Here is a 9,702-nt window from a genome sequence, read left to right as displayed (position 1 = left end):
AATGATGATGAATCACTATTTATATCTTTTCCCTCCTGCCTAAATATAGATGACCTCGCTTTCTCTATCATAGTATCCCACATCTCATAGACCAAATGATGGGTGGGGTTGTCTGTATCATAGGCTCTAAGCATACTATATACAGGTTCAGTAAAATCTAAAATGTATGTAATTATTTTATATGCTCTTTTACAGTTTGGGCCTTTGTCGTATGCTCTATATCAATCTCATTCTTCGCTGTCGCGACCCAATTTTCAGTTGGAATACCAGCTTTGTGACTTAGGAAGAAACAAACTCGATTTCTACCTTTCCCAATTGATTTGGAGTAGTCACTACATTTTTTGCGGTTAAAACGTAAAAAACTCTCTAGTAAGCCCAATTAGGATAATATGATCTTTTAAACAAAGATTCTGAGCTCGAGAGTCGATTATGGATCGGGGAAGATATTAGCATCCCGTCCGCCCGAATTAAATCAGTACCCTTGCTAATCACATGGACTTTTATACCTTTAAAAATTATTTATTTAAAATTCGATTACTAAAACAAAATATTTTTATTTTTTATATTTGTGTCTGACAATAGTTTATCTTGCTCTTACATATATATCCCTAGGTGCAATAGGGAAATCAAGACTATGTAGTTCTGGTTCGAAAATTGGTTGGTAGAAATATAGTTTGAATTTTGTAATCTTTAAGATAGGTGAAGCAATAGAAACTAACGTTCACACCGCATCATATCTCAAAAGGATTTTTAAAATAATTGAAATTTTATCATCTTTGAGACGAACGAAGCAGCATAAACTAATGTCTGCGCCGCACCATATCTCGAAGAGATATTTAAAATAATTGAAATTCTATTTTGGAAAGGGATTGTAATACATATATGATAACCCTTTTATGCTTGAATGTTATATAAAAACCAAGCATGAGTTTATATAACAGTTTCCGTTCCATTTTAAGGCATATTCAATACATGGCAATATAGTAAAATGGTTAAGATTTATTTCCTCCTCTTTCTGTGTGGTAATGAATAGAGGGACAAAAATGCATATTAGTGCAATAAAGAGAAAAGCCTATGACAGTAGTGCATAACACATACCTTTGTTAGTGACCACATAGGCAAATATTATAAACCCAATAAGCACATCTTCAATTATAAAGATGGAAACTAGGTAGAACCTCATGATGAATATGTTAGGGTGGCACGATCCTGTAAAACCAGCTCTTGTGTGAACTTCCTCACTACCATTGTTCACCTCATTCTCCTCACCAATTCCATCAAAATCTGATTCTCCATCATCAAATGGGGAATATTCCCAGCTTTCAAGAAATCACATGGAATTCAAGGAGGTAGCACTTTCTTGTATTCTAAAATTGTTACCCCTTGTGAGTTTGGAGCCTTCAAATATGTTCAAAGATGAATCCAAGTTCTCAAAAGGGGTGTTATTTGAAAAGGGTAGTGTTTCAATCAAGATTAGTTTGTGTAATCTTATAGAGTCAATAACATCATCATCGAAGACAGGAGAGATATGTTACATGCTTGGAAACTCTCACAAACTGGTACAAGAAATTGTTCTAATTTGTCACCAAAATTGTGAACTTTCTAAGGCTGCAATAAAAGCCTTATCAGCATTATGTTCTTTACAATCCAACAAAGAGAGTTTGGTAAGAGCATGAGTAATAGACGGGATCATAACATACATTTCAGGGTGTGAAACATAGGAGAAGAATATGGCTCCATTAGCCATGAATACAATTGAGAAACTCATGGTGCTAGAGAGTGCTAAAAAGGCATTGGTTAATAATCCAAATGGGGTTGAAACTTTGGTCAAAATGGTATTCAAGGTGTGTAACCCAGAGTGCAGTGAAGGTGTTGTTGAAGTACTTTTGATTGTTTGTGACGATTATAGGAGTGCAAGAGAAGAAGCTATTGGTGCTGGAGTTTTGACTCAGTTGTTAAAAAATCAAGAGAATTAACAAAAGGGGTGTCACCAAATGCAAATTTATCATATGGGTATGCCATGGAATTCCTCTTCACCACTCACAAAACCGTAACTTTCAGACCCATCATCAACCACCATTGAATTGCGAGTTAGAAAATGTGATTGGACTGAAGGAGAAGAAGGGTTAGTCTCCATGGAATGATTAAATAAAATAACGAAAGAGAAAGATTACATTTTTAGAGAGAAAGGGTCTTTCTATGTAACAGTGTGTTTATTTTATTTGTTTATGCTTATGAGGATGTGATGCATTTGGTGAGTGGGAAATTATAAGGAGATGTATGAATATGATGATGGGGTTTTGGATAGAGATTGGGATTGGGGTTGAGTGTAAAGTCTGAAACGTGGGGAGAGAAATGAAGAAATGAGAATATCCCTCTCTTGGGAAAGAGAAGCTTGCTCTTAACATGGACCCATGTCTCCTTGGCTTTCCCTTTTTGCTACAGATTTTGTTGAGAGTGTGAGGAGAGAGGGATTGACGGTTCATAAGAGGAGAGCCCCTTCTCCTTTCTTATATTCAACTTTTACTGGTTCTTCCTCTCACCTTTCTTTTCGGTTACTCTTTCTTTTACTGTTTCCCCATTTTTTTTAACATTGTAACGCATAAGCATTTTAAAGTGTATAACACACCAGTTTTATTTATGGGATTAAAAGTGAAACCGAAAAATGAAAATCTAAAGAAACCGAAAAATGAAAATCGAAAGAAACAGACAATAATTTGTTGATCATTGATTAATCTTGAAAGATAAAATTGTTTCCAACCCATCTAAAATATGTTATTTTTTGTTATTTTAAAACTTGTGCAATTTTTATTGATTTTGCAGCGATACTAAACAATATTGGGTGTTCATATTCACTAATAACAGTTGATTATAAAGAACGCTTCAAAATTTTAAACCTTCTCAACATCACCATAATTGAGACATAACAAGTTTTAGTAACAAATAATTTCAAACTCAAGAAGTGATTAAACATTGTCAACCTCATTGTGCGGCTCTAGTTCCTGACATAGTAAAATTTATCAGCAAGTTAAGTAATCCAACAACATTCCTCATAAACTAACTCATTATTTTCAGTTTTCTGAGGATCGCATATGTTCTTTGGTGCTTGGACATTGCTTAGGGATCATGACCCACCTTAATAGTGATTGGTTGACGGGACAACTAGGGCAGAGGAAAGACTGAGGTTTATTTTATCAAACCCACATGATGGGAACTCTTATACCAATTTGAAAAGTAAATTGTTTGTTAGAATTGCTTGAGTGTATTTTGCACTTTTAATTTTTTGAGGAACATAACAAAATTAGAAGACAAAATAATGATTCATAAATCATGTAGGCAAACCTAATCAAATATAATAAATATAAAATCCTCTAATTAATCTGAAGAATCTCAACTGCAATGCTTAAAAGCATTTGTTCAACCTGCTAGCTAATGCCTCCTTCCTCACATTAGCATAAACCATGTAAACTAGATTACTGGAATAACATTAAATAGTTCCTTGGATGCCAAGACACAGATAGTCAATTAACTAGAGCAAGGCTTTTGTAAATTAGCTGTAGGAAGGAATCCAGCCACTGTACTACAATTTTTGTAGGAAGATGTATGAGGCTATGTTGGTTAACCTTTTGCGAGTAATAAAATTAAGGATGCTTAGATATGCAGATGCTATTGAATAGTAAATTTATGCTGATGTGTTATTGATATCAGATCATAGTCCAAGGCCAAGAGCATAGCAGATAACACCATGGGCAAATAGCTGACGCATAGTAGTTTAAGAAATTAGCAATTTGTATAAAAAAAGAGAGTAGATCCTTGAAGTAAGTTAAAAACATCTACTCCTTCATTATATAAAAATCTACCGATTCACATGATTAAATTAGTCAGTAAATCTGCACCATTAGATTTTCATAGAATAAATAGCTAAGATATAAAGAAAGTTTTTTTAACTCATTCTTGGAATAAGTGGATCCTCTCCCATAGAAAAATGCAGCAATATAGAGTAGATTTTGGGTCGCTGGAGAAACTGTGTGCTTGCTACAAATACTGTAGAGCCTCACAGGAGGAGGAAGTGGAGAGTTGGAGCTGATGAAGGAACTCGATGTTTGCTAGTAATACTGTAGAGCGTCCCAGGAGATCATTACTTTAGGAGTTGAATTTTGGAATGAATGAAAATGAAAAGGAAGATTTGAGAGTCATCTCATAAGTATATTTCATGACTCTCAAGCTTTACATTTCTCTTCCTTCCCCTTCAAAATTCAACTCAAACAAAAGCATAAAAGAGTGGGGAGATTGAAGAGGCGCAGTTACAATTCTAGAAAAGTAAAAGTCAGAAATTCTTAACCAACTAAAGTTAAGAGAGGTGAAGGAGCTTGTTTTAACCTAAAACTAAAATAGTCCAATATGTTTTGTGCACAACTATTTGCAATTGATAATACATATGTACAAATTACATCATGCAACACTTAGGTACACATGATATGTATGGTGTACCATGTCCAGTAAAAGGGTACTTTGAATATCAATAATATAACAATAAATATTTACTTGACTTCTTCAAAAATTGTGTAACAATTTAGTTCTGAAAAATTGAAAGACCTAAAATGGTCCCACAAATATTAAATATGAGTCAAATTGATAATTTTTAGTATTTTTATGACATCTAATAAAGATTATTTTGACTCAAATTCATGATATTTGAGTATTAAGTTGAACTTTTATTTATTTGGGAACCAAATTGATACATATGAAATTTTTTAAGTTACAAAATTTTTATTCACTCATAATTTAATACAGGATTATAAAAACCAAAACGTTTTGATGATGGGAGTTGAGAAATTCAAGTAAATGTAGGAAGCTTTATATGCTATGATTTTATTTATCATTCACTAGCCAGATAAATCTTTCCATGATATGTTTAATATCATCTCGTTGCTCACCGGATGGTACTATTTTACAAGTGAGTTTTATTAAACAGAATAAACAATTTCTATTAAGAACATAGAGTACTAATTCAGTATGAGAAAAAGATGTATGCATCTAGAGTGTATAAGTTTTATATACTGTCATTGCATCATTCACCATTCATTTTTAATTGTTGTTGACCTTTCAGAAAATGTAATCAAAATGAATGGTGAATGATGTGCGATAGAAACATGATTGGGATTGGAGAAGTGGGCCTTGAAGTTGGCAATAGTAAGCCCAAGATTTGGAGGGTCTATGAGAGGAAATGTGGGAAAAGAATGAATAGAGCTGAGCTGGAAAACGACAAAGATGGGAAGGGGAAATCAGTTTGTATTTAACACATGAAGGAGATAGAGAGGGGTATTTAAAAATTCTGTTATGGAAAGAGAATAGAGAATTTTCTCTAGGATTGATAGATGGGTCTATCAATAGTTATTTTCCTATTTCATAAGTGTAAACTGTTCTACATCATATCAATACAAAATCTGCCATTGTTTACCATTTCTTCAATGTTTTCTTACATTCTCTTATGTCACAACTCCAACAATTGGTCTGACCTGCCGGATACAAAAACAACGGAGGAGTGAACCATAGTAGATGTCACCTTATATGTCAGATAGGGTTGAAGCTTCAAAAGAGCAAATGGGAGAGGTCAAAACAACTCCGCAAACCTTAGTTGATCAAATGCAAACGCAGAGCCTGGTGTTAGTGAGCTGAGTCATCAGTTCGGTCAAAAGAATCAGGAAGGAGAGACAAAGCATTCCTCCGATGAAATTTTTAGTGGGGAATTGCGACTCTCAAGAAAAAAAAGTGAAGTTATCTGCGTTTGAGGGAATTGATCCAGTCGCATGGATTACTCGTGTCGAAATTTACTTTGGTGTGCAAAACACACCGGATGACATGTGTTTGAAGTTGGTGAGGATGAGTATGGAGGAAACCACAATTCACTGGTTCAAATTGGTGCTCGAAACAGAAGACGCTCTATCATGGGAGAAATTAAAAAAGGCACTCATTACACGTTATGGAGGAATATGATTGGAGAACCTGTTTGAAGAATTGTCCACCTTACGACAAATAGGGAGTGTGGAGGAATTTGTAGAAGCATTTGAGTTATTATCGTCCCAAGTAGGACGTTTATCAAAGGAACAATATTTAGGGTATTTTATGAGTGGGTTGAAACCTCAAATTAGGAGGAGGATATGCACTTTAAATCCTCAAACAAGGATGCAGATGATGAGGATGGCAAAGGACGTGGAGGATGAGTTGTGGGAAGAGGATGATGAAAGGGATAGACATTATGGTGAGAAGCATGTAGAGGTTCGTAGTGACTGGAATGGGCCTAGCCTAATTAACTGAAGTGGGGCGGCCCAAAATCAAAGGACTCAGTTCTCTCAATCGGGTTGGAACAACTCGTGTCACTCTTTAATATATAAAACGGGTTCAATGAGCCCAAACCAATTTTATTCTTCTTTAGTGGTTTCTACGGGTCGGAAAGGAGAAACGGAATGCCAAAATCGTTAGGTAGAGCGGTGGAAGGGCACCAAAAGCTTGTCCTATGAAGAGGTGATGGAGAGAAGGACAAAAGGGCCTTGTTTCAAATGTGAGGAAAAGTATCATCCAACCCAACACAAGTGTCCAGAACGCTCTCTTCGATTACTGATTTTGGGTGAGGGTGAAAATGGAGATGATGACAGTGAGATCATTACAATAGAGGCAAGTGTTATAGAAGAAGACAATGAAGGAGAAGCAAAATGCAAAATGATTGGGGTTATGGGGAGCATAGGAGAATATCACACCATGAAGATAAGAGGAAAATTGTCAGGGATTGAAGTAATGGTTTTAATTGACAATGGGGCTAGCCACAATTTCATCTCTCCCGCCATTACCATGGCACTAGGTCCTCCAATCACACTAATGACAACAAAGAATATCCAAGGGAATCTATAAGGGGGTATGGATCAACTTAGGGCCACAAACATTTGAAGTTGATGCATTAGTTTTGGAGTTAGGTGGTTTGGATGTAGTGTTGGGGGTGTCTTGGCTGAGCACACTGGGCAAAGAAGTGATGGATTGGGACAATCTCACTATGCAATTTTGGTATGAAGGAACAATGGTGAAATTCCAGAGTCAAAGTGGTGGCCTAGAGGAACATGGGTTCTTACTCTTTTATTGAGGACAATGGAAGAAGTACAATCGATGATTGGTGGTGAACACAAAAATGTGATAATGACAGTGTGGAGGATAAGGGGGGACAACAAGAAGTGACTCGGTTGTTGAGTCAGTTTCCAACAGTTTTTCGGGAACATATAATGCTACCCCTGAAGAGAAAGCAAGTTCATCATATTCAGTTAATGGCATCATCTGATCCTGTCAATGTCAGGCCGTGTAGATACCCACACCATCAAAAAGATGAGATTGAGAAGCAGGTTCAAGAGCTACTAAATGCAGGGGTGATTTGTCCGAGTATGAGTGCTTTTTCTAGTCCTGTGATTCTAGTAAAAAAAAGATAGATCATGGCATATGTGTGTAGACTATCGAGCATTAAACAAAGTTACTATCCCATATAAGTATCCAATTCCCATTGTAGACGAATTGTTGGATGAATTATGTGGGTAAACTATCTTTTCTAAAATTGATCTAAGGTGAAAGTACCATCAAATTTGTGTCCATGAAACGGATATTCACAAGACCGCTTTCAAAACACACAATGGGAACTATGAATACCTTGTTATGCCTTTTGGATTGATGAATGCCCCGACAACATTCCAGACTACCATGAATGATGTATTTAGGCCTTTTCTTTGAAGCTTTGTTTTATTATTCTTTGACGACATCCTGGTTTATAGCAAGACTAAGGAAGAACATATTCATCATTTAAGGCAAGTGCTAGAAACCCTGCCAGACCACTTTTTGTTGCAAATGAAGCTAAATGTAAGTTCAGGTGCGAATATGTTGATTATTTGGATCATGTTATATTTGGAACTCGGGTGGTCGTAGACCTTGGGAATGTGAAGTGTGTTGTGGATTGGCCAGAGCCCAAAAATGTCAAAGGAGTTCGTTGATTCCTAGGCCTCACAGGGTATTATAAGAAATTCATACGGAACCATGGAAAAATTGCAAGGCCACTAACCGAGTTGACTAAGAAGAATATTTTTTTTGGAGTGCTGCTGCTTCGGAAGCCTTCAATACACTTAAGACTCTAATAACTACTTCTCTTGTGTTCATGTTGCCAAATTTCACAATGCTTTTTGAAGTCGAATGTGATGCAACAGGGAGGGTCCTCTGTGTTGTCTTAATGCAAAATAAAAGGCCCATTTCTTATTTCAGCAAAGCCTTGTCAGTTGGAAACTTGGCTAAATCAGTGTATGAAAAAGAATTAATGGCCTTAGTCCTTACTATTCAACATTGGAGGCACTACTTATTGGGTAGACCATTTGTGGTCTATACTGATCACGAGTCTAAAACATTTTCTGTAGCAACAGGTTTCTTCACCAGATCAGCAGTGTTGGTTGGCTAAACTATTGGGTTATCAATTTGAAGCCAAGTACAAACCGGAGACAAAGCCGCTGGTGCTCTGTCTAGATGTCATGATGAGGTAGAATTTACTGTTATGGTATCTTATCCTACTTGGGTTGATGCGAAAAAATTGCTAAAGGAGGTTAGAAATGATGCCTCAATGCAAAAATTAATTGAGGACCTAAAGGCTGATTCGTCTACACAAAGGGGTTTTTCGGCCCAGCAAGACATTCTGTTCTGTCAAAGACGTTTGGTATTGTCTCCTACCTCTCCTTCCATCCCTCTACTCTTGAAAGAATTTCATGCTTCACCTATGGGAGGTTATTTGGGCTTCCTCAGAACATATAGGAGGCCAGCTGCAAATTTACATTGGCCCGATATGCAAAGGATGGTCCGTGATTACGTACGAGCTTGTGATATTTGTCAACGACAAAAATACGCTGCAATAACACCTGCAGGCTTACTTCAGCCTCTCTCTATTCCCAATGTTGTATGGGAGGATATATCCATTGACTTTGTCACCGGTCTTCCTAAGTCTAAGAGGTTTGAAGCAATTTTATGTGGTGGATAGACTTTCAAAATACAGTCATTTTTTATTGTTGAAACATCCATACACTGCAAAATTGGTGGCTCGACTGTTTGTGAAGGAAGTTGTGAGGTTGCATGGCATTCCAAAATCGATGATCAGTGATAGTGGCATTCCAAAATCGATGATCAGTCATTTTTTCGTTGTTTTGCTTCGGATCAACCGAAAATCTGGTCATAGTGGATCCCATGGGCGGAGTTTTGGTATAACAACATTTTCCATGTCTCAATCGGCACAACACCTTTTGAAGTGGTGTACGGACAACCACCACAAAGCATTCTTCATTTCCTAAGCAATGAAACTAAAGTGGCAACCATGGCTCTAGAGCTAGAATAATGGGATGAGGCTTTGGGTCAATTAAAGCTTCATCTGTTACGAACTCAACAACAAATGACCAGATATGCAGATAAGAAGCAACATGATGTGAAGTTTGACATAGGAGAATGGGTATTTCTCAAACTGAGTCCCCACTGGCAGCAATCATTGGCCAAACGGATTAACCAAAAACAAGCTGCTAGATTCTATGGACCATTTCAGATTATTGCTAAGATGGGAGAAGTAGCACACAAATTGTAGTTGCCAAATCAATCCAAAATACATCTAGTTTTCCATGTTTACCCAGAGAGGGTCATGGGATC

At 36.7% G+C, this 9,702-nt stretch overlaps 1 pseudogene; it reads left to right on the top strand.

Annotated features, from left to right (window-relative positions):
• The first annotated feature begins 1,313 nt into the window (after window positions 1-1,313).
• LOC109338949 lies at window positions 1,314-1,979 on the top strand (annotated as a pseudogene).
• The last annotated feature ends 7,723 nt before the right edge of the window (window positions 1,980-9,702 follow it).

The sequence above is a fragment of the Lupinus angustifolius genome, unplaced genomic scaffold (genome assembly GCF_001865875.1).
Source record: "Lupinus angustifolius cultivar Tanjil unplaced genomic scaffold, LupAngTanjil_v1.0 Scaffold_49_160, whole genome shotgun sequence".
NCBI classification, from domain to species: Eukaryota; Viridiplantae; Streptophyta; class Magnoliopsida; order Fabales; family Fabaceae; genus Lupinus; species Lupinus angustifolius.
Note: the sequence above shows the minus strand (reverse complement) of the source record. Positions and strands in the feature narration are given on the sequence as shown.